Source organism: Anolis carolinensis, unplaced genomic scaffold (assembly GCF_035594765.1).
Source record: "Anolis carolinensis isolate JA03-04 unplaced genomic scaffold, rAnoCar3.1.pri scaffold_7, whole genome shotgun sequence".
NCBI classification, from domain to species: domain Eukaryota; kingdom Metazoa; phylum Chordata; class Lepidosauria; order Squamata; family Dactyloidae; genus Anolis; species Anolis carolinensis.
Genome location: NW_026943818.1, coordinates 9546298 through 9564397, shown reverse-complemented (window position 1 = coordinate 9564397; position 18100 = coordinate 9546298). Strand labels below are relative to the sequence as shown.

Sequence of the window (18100 nt, the reverse complement as noted above, 5' to 3'; positions counted from 1 at the left end):
CCTTCTTCCTTCCACCCATTCCCAATTTCCTTAGACCTCCAAAGTCTCCAAAAACCCCTTCTTCCTTCCACCCATTCCCAATTTCCTTAGACCTCCAAAGTCTCCAAAAGCCCCTTCTTCCTTCCACCCATCCCCAATTTCCTTAGGCCTCCAAAGTCTCCAAAAGCCCCTTCTTCCTTCCACCCATTCCCAATTTCCTTAGGCCTCCAAAGTCTCCAAAAGCCCCTTCTTCCTTCCACCCATTCCCAATTTCCTTAGGCCTCCAAAGTCTCCAAAAACCCCTTCTTCCTTCCACCCATCCTTAGACCTCCAAAGTCTCCAAAAATATCTTGGCCTAGCTTCTCCCAAGACCTCTACTAAAAGGCTGCTTCTACCTTCCCACCCCAAACACAATTCTTTCTATTGAAACTATAAGCATGGCTTCTTCTCTCCAAAAACATCTTGGCTTCTTCTTCTATCTCTCCAACCTGCTCCCTCCTTTGGTCTGGCTTCTTTTACCCTCTCCCCAAAAAAAAAAATCCAGAAAACATACATCCCAGAAAACATACAACAACCCAGTCCCATATTCATTAGGGCCTTTCCACATAGCCATAGGGCTTTTGTTGGGGAGGAGGGGAGAAACAAAGCCAAGGGGAGGTTGGAGAGGTGGAAGAAGCCAAGCCAAAGTGGTTTTGGGGTTGTTTTGATGAGAAAGAAGAGAAAACCAAAACCAAGCACTTTTTGGAGAGGGTTGCTGTATGTTTTCCAGTCTGTATGGCCATGTTCCAGAAATAATTTCTCCTGATGTTTCGCCCACATCTATGACAGGCATCCCCAGAGCTTGTGAGGTCTGTTGGAAACTCATGGCCAGAATCACTGGGTTTGCTGTGAGTTTCCAGGCTGTGTTGCCATGTTCCAGAAGCATTCTCTCCTGACATTTTGCCCACATCTATGGCAGACATCCTCAGAGGTTGTGAGTTTTTGGAGACATAGGGCCCTTCGACATAGCCATACAACCCAGAATATCAAGGCAGAATATCCCACAATATCTGCTTTGAACTGGGTTATCTGAGTCCATGCTGCCATATAGCCCAGTTCAATGTGGATTTTAGATAGCTGTGTGGAAGGGGCCTCAAATATTCCAGTTCAAAGCAGATATTGTGGATTATCCGCCTCAATATTCTGGGTTATATGACTGTATGAAAGGGCCTTATATCTCCAAAAAGTGCTTGGTTTTGGTTTTCCTTCCTCTCTCATATACAGTAGAGTCTCACTTATCCAACATAAACCGGCCGGAAGAATGTTGGATAAGAAAATATGTTGGATAATAAGGAGGCATTAAGGAAAAGCCTATTAAATATCAAATTAGGTTATGATTTTACAAAGGAAGCACCAAAACATCATGTTAGACAACAAATTTGGCAGAAAAAGTAGTTCAATACGCAGTAATGCTATGTAGTAATTACTGTATTTATGAATTTAGCACTAAAATATCACGATATATTGAAAACATTGACTACAAAAATGTGTTGGATAATCCAGAACGTTGGATAAGTGAGTGTTGGATAAGTGAGACTACTGTAAAAACAACCACAAACCACTTTGGCTTGGCTTCTTCCACCTCTCCAACCTTCCTTTGGCCTTGTTTCTCCCCTCCTCTTCAACAAAAGCCCTATGGGTTGCTTTGAGTTTTCCAGGCTGTCTGTCCATGTTCCAGAAGCATTCTCTCCTGACGTTTCGCCCACATCTACGTCAGGCATCCTCCAAGGTTGTTTGGTATGCTGGAAACTTGGCAAGTGGGGATGTCCAAGGTGGGAGAAACAACTCTTTTCTGTTGGAGGCAAGTGTGCATGTTGCAATTGGTCACCTTGATTAGCATTGAATGGCCTTGCAGCTTCAAAGCCTGGCTGCTTCCTGACTATCATAGAATATCATAGAATCCTAGAGTTGGAAGAGACCTCATGGGCCCTCCAGTCCAACCCTCTGCCGAGAAGCAGGAAAATCACATTCAAAGCCCCCCTGACAGATGGCTAACCTGCTCCTGTTTAAAAGCTTCCAAAGAAGGAGCCTCCACCACACTCCAGAGCAAAGAATTCCACTGGTGAACAGCTCTTCTCAGGGCCCTTCCACACAGCCCTATATCCCAGAATATCAAGGCAGAAAATCCCACGTTAGCTAAGTGTGGACTCAGATAACCCAGCAGATATTTCTGCCTTGATATTCTGGGATATAGTGCTGTGTGGAAGGGCCCTTACAGTTAGGAAGTTCTTCCTCATGCTGAGGGGAAATCTCCTTTCCTGTATTCCAGACTATCCTTACCTTCTACTTCTCCGAAAAGCCCCCTATTCCTTAGCTTCTACCTCTCCAAAAAGCCCCCTATTCCTTAGCTTCTACCTCTCCAAAAAGCCCCATATTCCTTAGCTTCTACCTCTCCAAAAAGCCCCCTATTCCTTAGCTGCTACCTCTCCAAAAGCCCCATATTCCTTAGCTTCTACCTCTCCAAAAAGCCCCATATTCCTTAGCTTCTACCTCTCCAAAAGCCCCATATTCCTTAGCTTCTACCTCTCCAAAAAGACCCATATTCCTTAGCTTCTACCTCTCCAAAAAGACCCATATTCCTTAGCTTCTACCTCTCCAAAAAGACCCATATTCCTTAGCTTCTACCTCTCCAAAAAGACCCATATTCCTTAGCTTCTACCTTTCCAAAAAGACCCATATTCCTTAGCTTCTACCTCTCCAAAAAGCCCCATATTCCTTAGCTTCTACCTCTCCAAAAAGCCCCCTATTCCTTAGCTTCTACCTCTCCAAAAAGACCCATATTCCTTAGCTTCTGCCTCTCCAAAAAGCCCCATATTCCTTAGCTTCTACCTCTCCAAAAAGCCCCCTATTCCTTAGCTTCTACCTCTCCAAAAAGCCCCATATTCCTTAGCTTCTACCTTTCCGAAAAGCCCCCTATTCCTTAGCTTCTACCTCTCCAAAAAGCCCCATATTCCTTAGCTTCTACCTCTCCAAAAAGACCCATATTCCTTAGCTTCTACCTCTCCAAAAAGACCCATATTCCTTAGCTTCTACCTCTCCAAAAAGACCCATATTCCTTAGCTTCTACCTCTCCAAAAAGCCCATATTCCTTAGCTTCTGCCTCTCCAAAAAGCCCCATATTCCTTAGCTTCTACCTCTCCAAAAAGCCCCCTATTCCTTAGCTTCTACCTCTCCAAAAAGCCCATATTCCTTAGCTTCTACCTTTCCAAAAAGCCCCATATTCCTTAGCTTCTACCTCTCCGAAAATCCCTATATTCCTTAGCTTATACGTCTCGAAAAGCCCCATATTCCTTAGCTTCTACCTCCGAAAAACCCCATATTCCTTAGCTTCTACCTCTCCGAAAGGCCCCATATTCCTTAGCTTCTACCTCTCCGAAAGGCCCCATATTCCTTAGCTTCTACCTCTCCAAAAAGCCCCATATTCCTTAGCTTCTACCTCCGAAAAACCCCATATTCCTTAGCTTCTACCTCTCCGAAAGGCCCCATATTCCTTAGCTTCTACCTCTCCGAAAGGCCCCATATTCCTTAGCTTCTACCTCTCCAAAAAGCCCCATATTCCTTAGCTTCTACCTCTCCGAAAGGCCCCATATTCCTTAGCTTCTACCTCTCCAAAAGGCCTCATATTCCTTAGCTTCTACCTCTCCAAAAGCCCCATCTCCCTTAGCTTCTCTCCTTTTCCCCAGTGGGTTCCTTTCCCCTCTATGAACCCCCCAGCCTGGTCAAATTGGGACCCAGTTTATTATTTTCCATTTCGTTTCAGTGCAGAGGGGGGAACCTCCTCTTCCTTTCATTGTGTGGGCAGCTTCCCTTGTTTGGAGAATGGGCCTTGGTGGGGATTCTTTTCTTTGGCAGGGATCCCTAACAACGGAATGGCTTTGTCTCCTGTCCAAACAATATTGGGGAGGGGAAGCTCATCCCCATTATTGGACAGTAGAAGCCTGTTTCTATTGGGCACAGAAATGAATATTTTCCTGGTTCCTCCCTTTTACCATTCAGTAGAAACTTGGCATTTCAATTGGGCACAAAAATGTCATGTTTTTTGGTTTCTGTGACCCAGTTTGGGCCCCCAAAAAAGCATCAAAGCACTAGACCTCTTTTCCACCTGCGGTGCGTACAGATTGCTATGGAGCTATAATTTCCAATTGCACCTTGCTTGCACGTCATCCCCTCGCCCTCAATTTCAAAATCCTACGTCAAAACCTTTCCCATCTCCTTGGCTGGCAGTTTGGGTAGGATGCGGTCTCCGACGCTCCGCTATCAATTGGCGTGAGTCATTCTTTGTGTTGGATTTCACAAATGAAGTAGCTGGAATTCTATTCTTGTAGAAGGAAGAGGGAGCAAGTATCCACATGCTTCAAAGGTGTCATATATAATATAGATATACATACATATTTGCATCTCAGCCTTTGGAACTCCCTGCTACTGGATAGCTTGGAATAATGTTTTTAAAAATGAAATGTGGAACTCGCTACTTATGGATGGCTTGAAATAATAATCTATATATATAAAAGAGTAATGGAATCCTGGCGGCCGCCAAAACAACAAAATAAACACCCCACAACCTCGAAAATTGACAACACAACCCATCATCCATGCCTCTAGGTTGATACAACAAAAAGAAAAGAAAAATAAAGTCCTAATTAGAGGGAGAGGAATAATTGTTTTTATCCAATTGTTGCCAGTTAGAAGGCTAAGCTCTGCCCACTTGGTCTCCTAGCAACCCACTCACCCAGGGGACAGGCAAGGTTAGGCCTCACTTAGGCCTCTTCCACACTGCCTATAAAATACAAATTATCAGATTTTAACTGGATGGTCGCAAATCATGTATCCAACATTCACATGTCTCTAGTTTATGCCTCTTTGGCCCTGTCAAAGGATCTCTAACAAGCTTTTAAAGATTTACTCAGATACAATAAAAATAATAATAATAATAATAATAATAATAATAATAATAATAATGATAGTTTTGAGGAATAAATTCCAGGGGAATTCCAGGCACGAGACAATCAGGGCCAGCTAACACCTCCCAATCGAAGGATTCTCCCAGGCAGGAATCAGCCAGGCTTTGAATCTGCAAGGCTATTCAGTGCTAATCACAGTGGTCAATTGCACCATTCACACTTGCCTCATTTTAATGCTTTTTAAAAAATGAATTGTGGAACTCAGTGCTGATGGATGGTCGCAAATCATGTATCCAACATTCGCATGTCTCTAGTTTATGCCTCTTTGGCCCTGCCAAAGGATCTCTAACAAGCTTTTAAAGATTTACTCAGATACAATAAACATAATAATACTGTAATGATAGTTTTGAGGAATAAATTCCAAGGGAATTCCAGGCACGAGACAATCAAGGCCAGCTAACACCTCCCAAACGAAGGATTCCCCCAGGCAGGAATCAGCCAGGCTTTGAATCTGCAAGGCTATTCAGTGCTAATCACAGTGGCCAATTGCACCATTTACACTTGCCTCATTTTAATGTTTTTTTAAAAATGAAATGTGGAACTCGGTGCCGCTGGATGGTCTCAAATCATGTATCCAACATTGAGATGCCATTAGCTTTGGCCCTGCCCAAGGATCCCTAACAAGCTTTTAAAGATTTACTCAGTTACAATAAAACATGATGATTAACCATAAGAGTAATAATAATAATAATAGTAATAATAATTTTCAGGAATAAATTCCAGGGGAATTCCAGGCATGAGACAATCAGGGCAAGCTAACACCTCCCAACAAGAGGGAGAGGGGCCATGTAGAGGGAGGGGGGATGTCCGCTAGCCGAGGAGCCCCCATTGAAGTTATTCAGGGGAGGAGGAGATGCGGGAAAAGGAGACCAAAATTAATTCGGCCTAGGGAGAGATTTCTTGTAGATTTAAAACGGTCTCCTGATATGGTAAATTTGGATAGCCGGGCTGGCGGTCCCTTCGGACTAAAGGTGGTGCTGTTGAACGCCAGGTCTGCAAATGGAAAAACCGCAATTATCCAGGATCTTATCCTGGATGAACGGGCAGACCTGGCGTGCATAACGGAGACCTGGCTGGATGAGGCGGGTGGGGTTAATCTCACCCAACTCTGTCCTCCTGGGTACTCCGTGCAGCACCAACCAAGATCCGGAGGGAGGGGAGGCGGAGTCGCAGTGGTCTACAAGGATTCCATCCCCCTGACCAGGTGCCCCATCCCGCAGTCAACCTTGTTTGAATGTGTCCACCTGAGGGTGGGTGACCGGGACAGATTAGGGATTCTGCTAGTGTACCGACCACCCCGCTGCACTACAGTCTCCCTGCCTGAGCTAGCGGGGATGGTCTCGGGCCTGGCGTTGGAGTCCCAGCGGCTTATTGTGCTGGGGGACTTCAATGTCCATGCGGAGGCCACCCTGACTGGCGCAGCTCAGGACTTCATGGCCACCATGGCAACCATGGGGCTGTCCCAATTGGTATCTGGTCCCACCCACAGAGCAGGGCACACACTTGACTTGGTTTTCTGCCAGGGATGGGAGGAAGGTGGTGGTGTGGAGGAGCTCACCATCACTCCTTTGCCATGGACCGACCATCACCTGATCAGGTTTAGACTCGCTGTGCCCCCCAACCTCCGCAGGGGTGGAGGACCTAATAAAATGGTCCGCCCCCGGAGGCTTATGGATCCGGATGGATTCCTGACGGCTCTTGGGGAGTTTCCCGCTGCCTCGGTTGGTGATCCTGTCGATGCTCTGGTTGCCCTCTGGAACAAGGAGGCGACTAGGGCAATAGACACGATTGCTCCGGAACGTCCCCTCTCGAGTACCCGAGCTAAACCATCTCCTTGGTTCACCGAGGAGTTGGCAGCGATGAAGCGAAAGAAGAGGGGTCTAGAGCGCGTGTGGCGTTTGAAGCAGAACGAACCAGACCGAGCACGGCTGTGCCTTTATTTAAAGGCATACGCCGCGGCAATAGATGCTGCTAAGAATGTTTTCTTTGCAGCTAATATTGCGTCCGCAAAGAACCGTCCGGCAGAGCTGTTCCGAGTTGTTAGAGGTTTGTTGAATCCCATCTCTCAAGATGGGATCCCTGACAACTCGGCAGCCCGCTGTGAAGCATTTGCTCAGTTCTTTGCGGACAAAGTTGCTCTGATCCGCTCTAGCTTTGACACCATATTAATGGCAGCTTCCGAGGATGTAACACGAGCTCCTGCTTGTCCTATTTTGATGGATTCATTTCAATTGGTTGAGCTCGAGGATGTGGACAAGGTGCTTGGAGAGGCAAAGGCTACCACATGCATCCTAGACCCCTGCCCATCCTGGCTGGTGAGAGAAGCCAGAGGGGGATTGGCCGAGTGGGTGAAGGTGGTGGTGAATGCCTCCCTTCGGGAAGGCATTGTTCCAGCGAGCCTTAAATTGGCTGTGATCAAACCGCTGTTGAAGAAGCCATCACTAGATCCCACTCAATTGGACAGCTATCGGCCTATTTCCAATCTCCCCTTTTTGGGCAAGGTCCTGGAACGTGTGGTGGCTGCGCAACTCCAGGCATTCTTGGTTGACACTGATTTTCTGGATCCGGCGCAGTCTGGCTTCAGGCCGGGGCATGGTACCGAGACAGCCTTGGTCGTCTTAGTCGATGATCTACGCCGGGAACTGGACAGGGGGAGTGTGTCCCTGCTGGTTCTGCTGGACCTCTCAGCGGCCTTCGATACCGTCGATCACGGTATCCTTCTGGGACGCCTCGCAGGAATGGGACTTGGAGGTACTGTTCTGCAGTGGCTCCACTCATTCCTGGAGGGTCGGTCCCAGATGGTGTCATTGGGGGACGCCTGCTCGGCCCCACAACCGTTGACTTGTGGGGTCCCGCAGGGGTCAGTACTGTCCCCCATGTTGTTTAACATCTACATGAAGCCGTTGGGAGAGATCATTCGGAGTTTCGGGGTCCGGTGTCATCTGTACGCAGATGATGTCCAGCTCTGTCACTCCTTCCCACCTGTCACTAAGGAGGCTGTCCAGGTCCTGAACCGGTGTCTGGCCGCTGTGTCGGACTGGATGAGGGCTAACAAATTGAAACTGAATCCAGACAAGACAGAGGTCCTTCTGGTCAGTCGCAGGGCTGAACGGGGAATAGGGTTACAGCCTGTGTTGGACGGGGTCGCACTCCCCCTGAAGACACAGGTTCGCAGTCTGGGGGTTCTCTTGGACTCATCGCTGAGCCTGGAGCCTCAGGTTTCAGCGGTGGCCGGGAGAGCCTTCGCACAACTCCGCCTTGTGCGCCAGCTGCGCCCGTTCCTTGGGAGGTCTGACTTGGCCACGGTGGTCCACGCTCTGGTTACAGCTCGTTTGGATTACTGCAACGCGCTCTACGTGGGGCTGCCTTTGAAGACGGCCCGGAAGCTCCAGCTAGTACAACGGGCGGCAGCCAGATTAATAACTGGGGCGGCTTACAGGGAGCGTACTACCCCCCTGCTAAGCCAGCTCCACTGGCTGCCAATATGCTACCGAGCCCAATTCAAAGTGCTGGTTTTGACCTACAAAGCCCTAAACGGTTCTGGTCCAATTTACCTGTCCGAACGCATCTCCTCCTATGAGCCCACGAGAACCTTAAGATCATCCGGGGAGGCCCTGCTCTCGATCCCACCGGCCTCACAAGCACGGCTGGTGGGGACGAGAGACAGGGCCTTCTCGGTGGCGGCCCCTCGGCTGTGGAACTCCCTCCCCAGTGACATCCGGCAGGCTCCATCCCTTTTGGGGTTCAGGAAGAAGCTGAAGACCTGGCTATGCGCGCAAGCGTTTAATGAATGAACTCAGTTAGCATTGACATGGATCGGATTAAGGCTTTTGCACAAGGTCTGATGGATGATTGGTATATATATTTGGTGTTGCATTGTTTTAAATCTTATATATTGTATTTTATTATGTTATTTAATTATTTTAACTGTTTTATTCTTATTTTATTGTATTATGATGTACTGGTAGTGATCCTACCAGTTGTGTAAGCCGCCCTGAGTCCCCTCGGGGAGAAGGGCGGGGTAGAAATATTGGAAATAAATAAAATAAATAAACAAAGAATCCCCCCCCAAGGCAGGAATCAGCCAGGCTTTGGAGCTGCAAGGCTTTTCAATGCTACTCAAGGTGATTAATTACAACATTCACACTGGCCTCCAACAGACAAGAGTTCTTTCTCCCACCCTGGACATCATTCCACAGATATATAAACCCCCACTTTTCTAGTTTCCAACAGACCTCACAACCTCTGAGGATGCCTGCCATAGATGTGGGCGAAACGTCAGGAGAGAATGCTTCTGGAACAGCCTAGAACTCACAGCAACCCCAATAATAATTTTATTTCTTATCTGCCTCTCCTCATGGCATTTTGGGAATTTTCTGCAAAGTATGCTGACACTGATTCTCGTTTAAGAGAGGGAAGCAGGACAATAATAATAATAATAATGATAATAATAATAATAATAATAATACATCACACAGTCCTAGACACTTGGGAAGTGTTCGACTTGTGATTTTGTGATACGAAATCCAGCATATCTATCTTGTTTGCTGTGTAATAATAATAATAATAATAATAATAATAATACATCACACAGTCCTAGACACTTGGGAAGTGTTCGACTTGTGATTTTGTGATACGAAATCCAGCATATCTATCTTGTTTGCTGTGTCATAATAATAATAATAATAATAATAATAATTCAAAAACAGCAACAATAATATAGTGAAAGAGTCTGGGCCTTTGGGACAACTTACAAAAGAAGGATTGAATGGTTGCAGCATGTGACTCAAAACACTCATAATCCCTTTCTATTGGATGTGATTATTAGGGATGCTAGGACTTGCATTCGAGCAACACCAGGAAAACCGTGGTTTCCCTAAGAGTTTTTAAAAGGTTGTTTAAGGTAAAGAATCGCAAGGAATCCCATTGATACACAATCATGTATCTCCAATTTATATACACTTTCTTCCTATTTTGTAACAATGTTGATAAATTTACAAGCAGGCCAAAAAAACCCCCACCTTTCTTTTTTATTTGTTGCTATCATGTGCTTTTGTTTCCAACTCATATTGTATCCCAGGGTTTTCTTGCAATATTGGTTCAGAGGACGTCTGTATCTCTTCTGCCATATAATGCATTATATCATCATCATCATTTAATTACTTATTAATCGCCCTCCATCCACGATGCTCTAGGCCAGGGGTCCCCAAACTAAGGCCCGGGGGCCGGATGCAGCCCTCCAAGGTCATTTACCTGGCCCCCACCCTCAGTTTTATAATATAATATATTGTATATACATATAATATTGATAATAATCTTATGTTATACAATATAATACTAATAGTAATACCATATAATAATATTAATTGTATGTTATATATTACATATTATATAATAGTATAGTGGTATAGTTCAATATAGTAATATATAATGCTAATATTGTGTTATGCTAATAATATAATATATTGTATGTACATACAGCTGCTCTGAGTCCTCTTCGGGGTGAGAAGGGTGGGATATAAATGTAGTAAATAAATGCAGTAAATAAATAATTAATTTTAGACTTAGGCTCGGCCAAAGTCTGAAATGACTTGAAGGCACACAACAACAACAACAACAACAATCCTAATTAACTTGACTATCTCATTGGCCAGTAGCAGGCCCACATTTTCCATTGAAATGCTAATAGGTTTATGTTGGTTAAAATGGTTTTCATTTTTAAATATTGTATTCTTTCATTGTTGTTGTCGTTGCACTACAAATAAGACATGTGCAGTATGCATAGGAATTTGTTTGTATTTTTTTTCAAATGATAATTCGGCCCCTCAATAGTCTGAAGGATTGTGGACCGGCCCTCTGCTTAAAATGTTTGGGGACCCCTGCTCTAGGCGATTTACAAGATGAAATTGTAAAGGATAAAAATACATACATACAAATATTGATAAAATTAACATAGATTAAAAGCTCTAGTAAAGAGCCAGGTCTTGAGTGCGAGGGTAAAAGGCCCCAACTCACGCATGGCTCTCATCTAGGGCGGCAAGGCCTTCCATAAGGCAGGGGCAGAAACAGAAAAAGCTCTGCGTCTGGTCCTTTCCAAGTGCACTTCTCTAGAACCCGGTACATAGAGTAAGTCTCGTTGGGATGGTGGTTGCGACCTCCGATGATGGGAGACGGAGAGACGGTCCCTAAGGTACGATGGGCCCTGGCCGTAAAGAGTTTTGAAGGTCAGAACTAGCATCTTATATAGACCACGGTCATCAGTTGGAAGCCAATGCAGATGCTGCAGCACTGGTGTTATGTGGCATTTCATGGGTGTTCTTGTGAGTAGCCTGGCTGCCGCATTCTGAACAATACGGAGCTTTCGGGTCGTGGACATCGGAAGGCCAACATACAGGGCGTTGCAATAGTCCAGCCTAGATGTGACCGTGGCATGAATGACTGTTGCCAGCGCCTCATCAGATAGATAGGGTGCCAGTTGCCTCGCTTGTCGTAGGTGGAAAAAGGCCTCTTTGCAGGCAGCAGCGACCTGGGCTTCCATTGTCAGCTGCGAATCTAAAACGACACCCAGGCTCTTAATGGTGGGCGAAGGAGATAGGGCAGCACCATCGAAGGTGGGTAGCAAGTGGGTCAGACCAGTCGAGCGGCCATGCCAGAGAATCTCGGTCTTCGCCGGGTTCACCTTCAGTCTACTAGCACGTAGCCAGTTCGACAGAGCCTCCAGACCAGGGGTCCCCAAACTAAGGCCCGGGGGCCGGATGCGGCCCTCCGAGGTCATTTACCTGGCCCCCGCCCTCAGTTTTATAATATAATATATTGTATATACATATAATATTGATAATAATATTACGATGTAATACAATATAACACTAATAATAATACCATATAATAATATTAATTATATATTCTATATTACATATAATATTACTAATAATAATACAGTATAGTGGTATAGTTCAATAAAGTAATATATAGATGCTAATATTGTGCTATGCTAATAATATAATATATTGCATGTACATATAATTTGTAAGCCACTCTGAGTCCCCTTTGGGGTGAGAAGGGTGTGATACAAATGTAGTAAATAAATGCAGTAAATAAATAACAAATAAATACTTTTTAGACTTAGGCTCGCCCAAAGTCTGAAATGACTTGAAGGCACAAAACAACAACAACAATCCTAATTAACGACAATCTCATTGGCCAGAAGCAGGAGCACACTTCCCATTGAAATCCTGATAAATGTATGTTGGTTAAAATTATTTTTATTTTTAAATATTGTATTGTTCTTTCGTTGTTGTTGTTGTTTTTGCACTACAAATAAGACATGTGCAGTGTGCATCGGAATTTGTTTGTATTTTTTTTTTCAAATGATAATCCGGCCCTTCAACAGTCTGAAGGATTGTGGACCGGCCCTCAGATTAAAAAGTTTGAGGACCCCTGCTCCAGACAGAAGGTGAAATGGTCTGGTATTGACGTTGCTCCAGGCTCCAGGCGCAGAAGGAGTTGGGTGTCGTCCGCATATTGATAGCAGTCTAGGCCGAAACTCCGAACCAAGCTAGCAAGGGGTCTAACGTAGATGTTGAAGAGAAGAGGGGAGAGAATGGCACCTTGGGGGACCCCACATAGGAGGGGAGATCTGTCAGAGACTTGATTCATATACTCCACGCATTGGCTCCGGTTTAGCAGAAATGAGTTGAACCAATTGAGGGCCTGACTGCGAACTCCGGACATGGCGAGACAGTGAATCATTAGATCGTAGTCAACGGTGTCAAACGCTGCAGTAAGGTCGAGAAGTACCAGTAGCGCTGATCCGCCGCTATCAGACTGGCGACGAAGTTCATCTGTGATGGCAACCAGGACTGTCTCCGTCCCATGGACAGGGCGGAAGCCTGACTGGAAAGGGTCCAGGCCGGCTGTATCCTCCAGAAATTGTTGCAATTGTCCCAGTACAGCCCGCTCTATCATCTTACCCAAGAATGGGAGGTTGGAGACAGGACGATAGTTGGCAAGGGTCATGGGATCCAAGCTAGGCTTCTTTAGCAAGGGACGAACCCTTGCCTCTTTTAGGTTGTCCGGGAAGACCCCCTGTTCAAGAGAGCCATTGATGATATTACTCAATGGATCGAGTAGACCTTCCAGGCAGCTCTTCACCAGCCAGGAGGGACACGGATCAAGGGAACAGATGGTTGGTTTTGCAACAGCCAGGATTCTAGCGACATCTTCCTTTTCAAGCGGAATAAATCGGAGTAAATGGTCAGGGTAGACAGTTATAATGTATTTAAAAACACAAAGGTAAAAACTTGGCATTATATTAGATTTCCTTTGACTTGGAGTGCCTCTGGTGTCACTGTGAGAAGGTCCTCCATTGTGCATGTGGTGGAGCTCAGGTTGCATTGTAGTCAGTGGTCTGTGGTTTGCTCTTCTCCACGCTCACATGTTGTAGACTCCACTTTATGGCCCCATTTCTTAAGGTTAGCTCAGCATCTCGTGGTGCCAGAGTGCAGTCTGTTCAGCGCCTTCCAAGTCGCCCAGTCTTCTATTTGTCCAAGAAAGAGTTTCTCATCCAGTCTCAGCCACTGATTGAGATTCCAGGTTTTAGCCTGCCACTTTTGGACTCTTGTTTGCTGAGAGTATCTCTGAATCTTAGGAAGCTGTTTCTTGATTTAAGGCATTTGCTTGCTAGTTGATATCTTAACAGAGGATGGGCCGGAGATGTCACTGCCTTGGTCCTTTCATTGCTGGCTGCTACTTCCCAATGGATGTCAGTATAATTTATCCAGCGATATAGGCCATGGATGGAGCCTCTGGTGGCTCAGTGTGTTAAAGCACTGAGCTGCTTAACTTGGAGACCGAAAGGTCCCAGGTTCAAATCCGGGGAGCAGAGTGAGCGTCTGCTGTTAGCTCCAGCTTCTGCCAACCTAGTAGTTCGAAAACATGCAAATGTGAGTAGATCAATAGGTACCGCTCCGGCGGGAAGGTAATGGCGTTCCATGCAGTCATGCCAGTGGCCACATGACCTTGTCTATGGACAATGCCGGCTCTTCAGCTTAGAAATGGAGATGAGCACCAACCCCCAGAGTCGGACACGACTGGACTTAATGTCAGGAGAAAACCTTTACCTTTATTATAGGCCATGAACATCCTGTGATAAAGCGGCACGTCTCATTAAGAGCCACATCCACTGTTTTAACATGATGAGATGTATTCCATTCTGGGCATACGTACTCAAGCACAAGCGGAGATGTCTTCACTGTGTCTGGTTGTGATCCCCAGGTTGTGCCAGTCCACTTTCATATGATACTCGTATTATATCTAGCACCCACTTTTTGCTTGATATTCAAGCAGTGCTTCTTATAAGTCAGAGCACGGTCCAGAGTGACTCCCAGATATTTGGGTGTGCTGCAATGCTCCAATGGGATCCCTTCCCAGGTCATCCTCAAGAGCTTGAGATGCTTATCTCTTCTTTAGATGAAAAGCACATGCCTGTGTTTTAGATGGATTAGGAATCAGATGGTTTCCCCTGTAATAGGCAGTAAGGGCACCTAAAGCTTCAGACGGAGCAACAATATAGTGGACCATGTACATAAGTGGCGTTGATATTTGCGGATTAGTTATTCACAGATTCATGGTCTACTTCTTTCAGCAATTGATCAGAAAGTAATGCTGGAGCATCTAGAGGTTTGTAGTGAGAACACCTTTCTCTAGGAATCCCTCAGACAACAATTACCACAAAGGATACATAATTATTCTCCTCCTTTTTCTGACCCCATAAGTTATGTTAGACTCAAGAGATTGAGTGGCCCATGTTCACCCATTGATGTTCTTCTTAGGATTGGAGATCTGGAGCCATGCCTTCTGTGGCTCTAACTTTAAAGGTGGCCCACCAAGCATTAAAAGGTGTTCAAAGCATGAAACGGAGCGTAAGTTCCTTTATTTCTTGCTAAGGAGGTGTCACAAAAGGGTTTGAATCCTTCCGTTGTGGTTCACTTCCCCGTTATCACGTTTCCTGTTTGATAACAACATCGGTTTCCATCCTGAATGAAACCAACGTCTTTCTAGTTGTTGTGTGTTTTCCAGTCATGTTCCAGAAGCATTCTCTCCTGATGTTTTGCCCACATCTATGGCAGGCATCTTCAGAGGTTGTGAGGCTTTTGTAGTTCTGTGTTCTTTCGTTTGGATCAGAATTTGGTCAGGTTTGTAGCACCTCTACACTTGTGGGCCCCAAATAATAATAATAATAATTAATAATAATAATAATAATAATAATAATAAATACATCACACAGTCCTAAACGCTTGGGAAATGTTCGACTTGTGATTTTGTGATCATATCCTCAGCTGCTGTAAGAAAATCGCACAGACAGACTACAAACAGAGGCACAACTATGTGGCCCAAATGATTCATTGGAACTTATGCCTCAAGTACCACCTCCCAGCAGCAAAGAACTGGTGGGATCACAAACCTGCAAAAGTATTGGAGAATGAGCACGCAAAGATACTGTGGGACTTCCAAATCCAGACTGACAAAGTTCTGGAACACAACACACCAGACATCACAGTTGTGGAAAAGAAAAAGGTTTGGATCATTGATATCGCCATCCCAGGTGACAGTCGCATTGACGAAAAACAATAGGAAAAACTCAGCCGCTATCAGGACCTCAAGATTGACCTTCAAAGACTCTGGCAGAAACCAGTGCAGGTGGTCCCGGTGGTGATGGGCATATTGAGTGCCGTGCCAAAAGATCTCAGCCTGCATTGTGAAACAATAGACATTGGCAAAATTACGATCTGCTAACTGCAAAAGGCCACCCTACTGGGATCTGCGCACATCATCTGAAAATACACCACACAGTCCTAGACACATGGGAAGTGTTCGACTTGTGATTTTGTGATACGAAATCCAGCATGTCTATTTTGTTTGCTGTGACATAATAATAATAATAATAATAATAATAATAATAATAATAATAATAATAATAATAATAATAGACACTTGGGAAGTGTTCAACTTGTGATTTTGTGATACGAAATCCAGCATGTCTATCTTGTTTGCTGTGTCATAATAATAATAATAATAATAATAATAGACACTTGGGAAGTGTTCGACTTGTGATTTTGTGATACGAAATCCAGCATGTCTATCTTGTTTGCTGTGTCATAATAAAATAATAATATCTTTATTTATATCCCACTTTTCTCCCGCATGAGACCCAAGGATCCTCTTGAATCCTTGAAGGCTCAAGGCCTTGTAGAACTACAATAACCTTGAGCCATGGTGATTCAAGTGGTGCCAAACTGAGTTTATTCGACAGTGTAGATGCACCTGCGTTTGTGCCGCTCCAAGTACGGTTTCAAACAAAGTCCTTTTCTCTGGTCTTCCCGCTCCGTGGTTCATCATTTGCCTTTATAAACCAGCTCTTTGTGTTTCCAGCAACACAGAGTCCGAATTATGTGCGTTTCCACCCACAACGCCGCTTTTGTGCTCCCCGGCCAACAGAAGGTTTTGTGCTCCTTTTCTTCCTCCCTCCAGAATCCAAGGCTAGATTATTGTTGGCAGTTCGGAGCAGAGGAGGCGGAAGAAAAGGGGGCCCTTTGTTCCAAAACACACCCGGCGACTTCTGACCCGGTCCCTTGTTCTGGAAGATGGCAGCTGTCCCGCGACTAATTCGCCCAATGAAAAGTCCCGAGGCTTCCTGCCTTGTGTCTCTGTCTGGCCTTTGTGTTCTCCCTTGATCACTGGTTGATCATGCATTAAGAGGACACATTCAGGGGATGCGGAGAAATACTCATTTGCATCTCATTCAAGAGATAACAGCGGGATATAAATAAATATCCCAACAGTGCTGTGTTTCTTCCATTCTAAGCCACACTTTCCCCATCATATAAATAACGTTAAAAACAGGTGCATCTTACAATCAATGGCATCTAAGAATTGAAGACATCTAATAATAATAATAATAATATGACCTTGGAGGTGTCTATGGACAACGCTGGCTCTTCGGCTTAGAAATGGAGATGAACAGCAAGGCCCAGAGTCGGGCACGACTGGACTTAACGTCAGGGGAAACCTTTACTACTACTACTAATAATAATAATCAACGGATGACCCAAAATGCAGACTGTGCAAGAAAACCGCACTACAAACTAGAGCTGACAGCTGGCACAACAAAACATTGCATGGAAAGTTCCTTGACAAAATGGAAGGAAAAGCTGATAAGGAGAAGACCTGGCTCTGGCTCACGAATGGGACCCTGAAGAAGGAGGCAGAAGGCCTGATCCTTGCAGCCCAGGAGTAAGACATCAGGACAAAGGCAATTCAGGCCAAGATCGAAAAATCAGCTGATGACCCAAAATGCAGACTGTGCAAGAAAACCGCACTACAAACTAGAGCTGACAGCTGGCACCACACAAACATTACATGGAAAGTTCCTTGACAAAATTGAAGGAAAAGCTGATAAGGAGAAGACCTGGCTCTGGCTCACGAATGGGACCCTGAAGAAGGAGACAGAAGGCCTGATCCTTGCAGCCCAGGAGCAAGACATCAGGACAAAGGCAGTGAAGGCCAAGATCGAAAAATCAGCTGATGACCCAAAATGCAGACTGTGCAAGGAAACCGACGAAACCATTGATCATATCCTCAGCTGCTGTAAGAAAATCGCACAGACTGACTACAAACAGAGGCACAACTATGTGGCCCAAATGATTCATGGGCACTTATGCCTCAAGTACCACCTCCCAGCAAAGAACTGGTGGGATCACAAACCTGCAAAAGTCTTGGAAAATGAGCACGCAAGTGGGCGGAGCTTAACCTTCTAACTGGCAGCAACTGGATAAAATCAATTATTCCTCTCCCTCTAATTAGGACTTTATTTTTCTTTCCTTTTTGTTGTATGAACGTAGAGGCATGGATGAGGGGTTGTGCTGCCAAGTTTAGTGTTTCTGGGATGTGTAGTTTTGTTGTTTTGTCCTAGGCCGAAATTTCATTACCCTTTTATATATATAGATTGATTTGCACCTTGTGAAAGTGGAATGTTTCAGAGACAACAATTTACAATTTGGCTCCACTTTGTACTTGGATAAAGCTTCTCTGGAAAGCAGTTCAATGCCAACAGACTTTTCAAG

The 18100-nt window shown here is 45.1% G+C and overlaps 1 protein-coding gene across 3 annotated transcripts in view; it reads left to right on the top strand.

The window, feature by feature from the left end:
* mvb12b (multivesicular body subunit 12B) overlaps positions 1 to 18100 on the top strand; it is a 101559-nt gene that overhangs the window by 10904 nt on the left and 72555 nt on the right. The window lies entirely within an intron of this gene.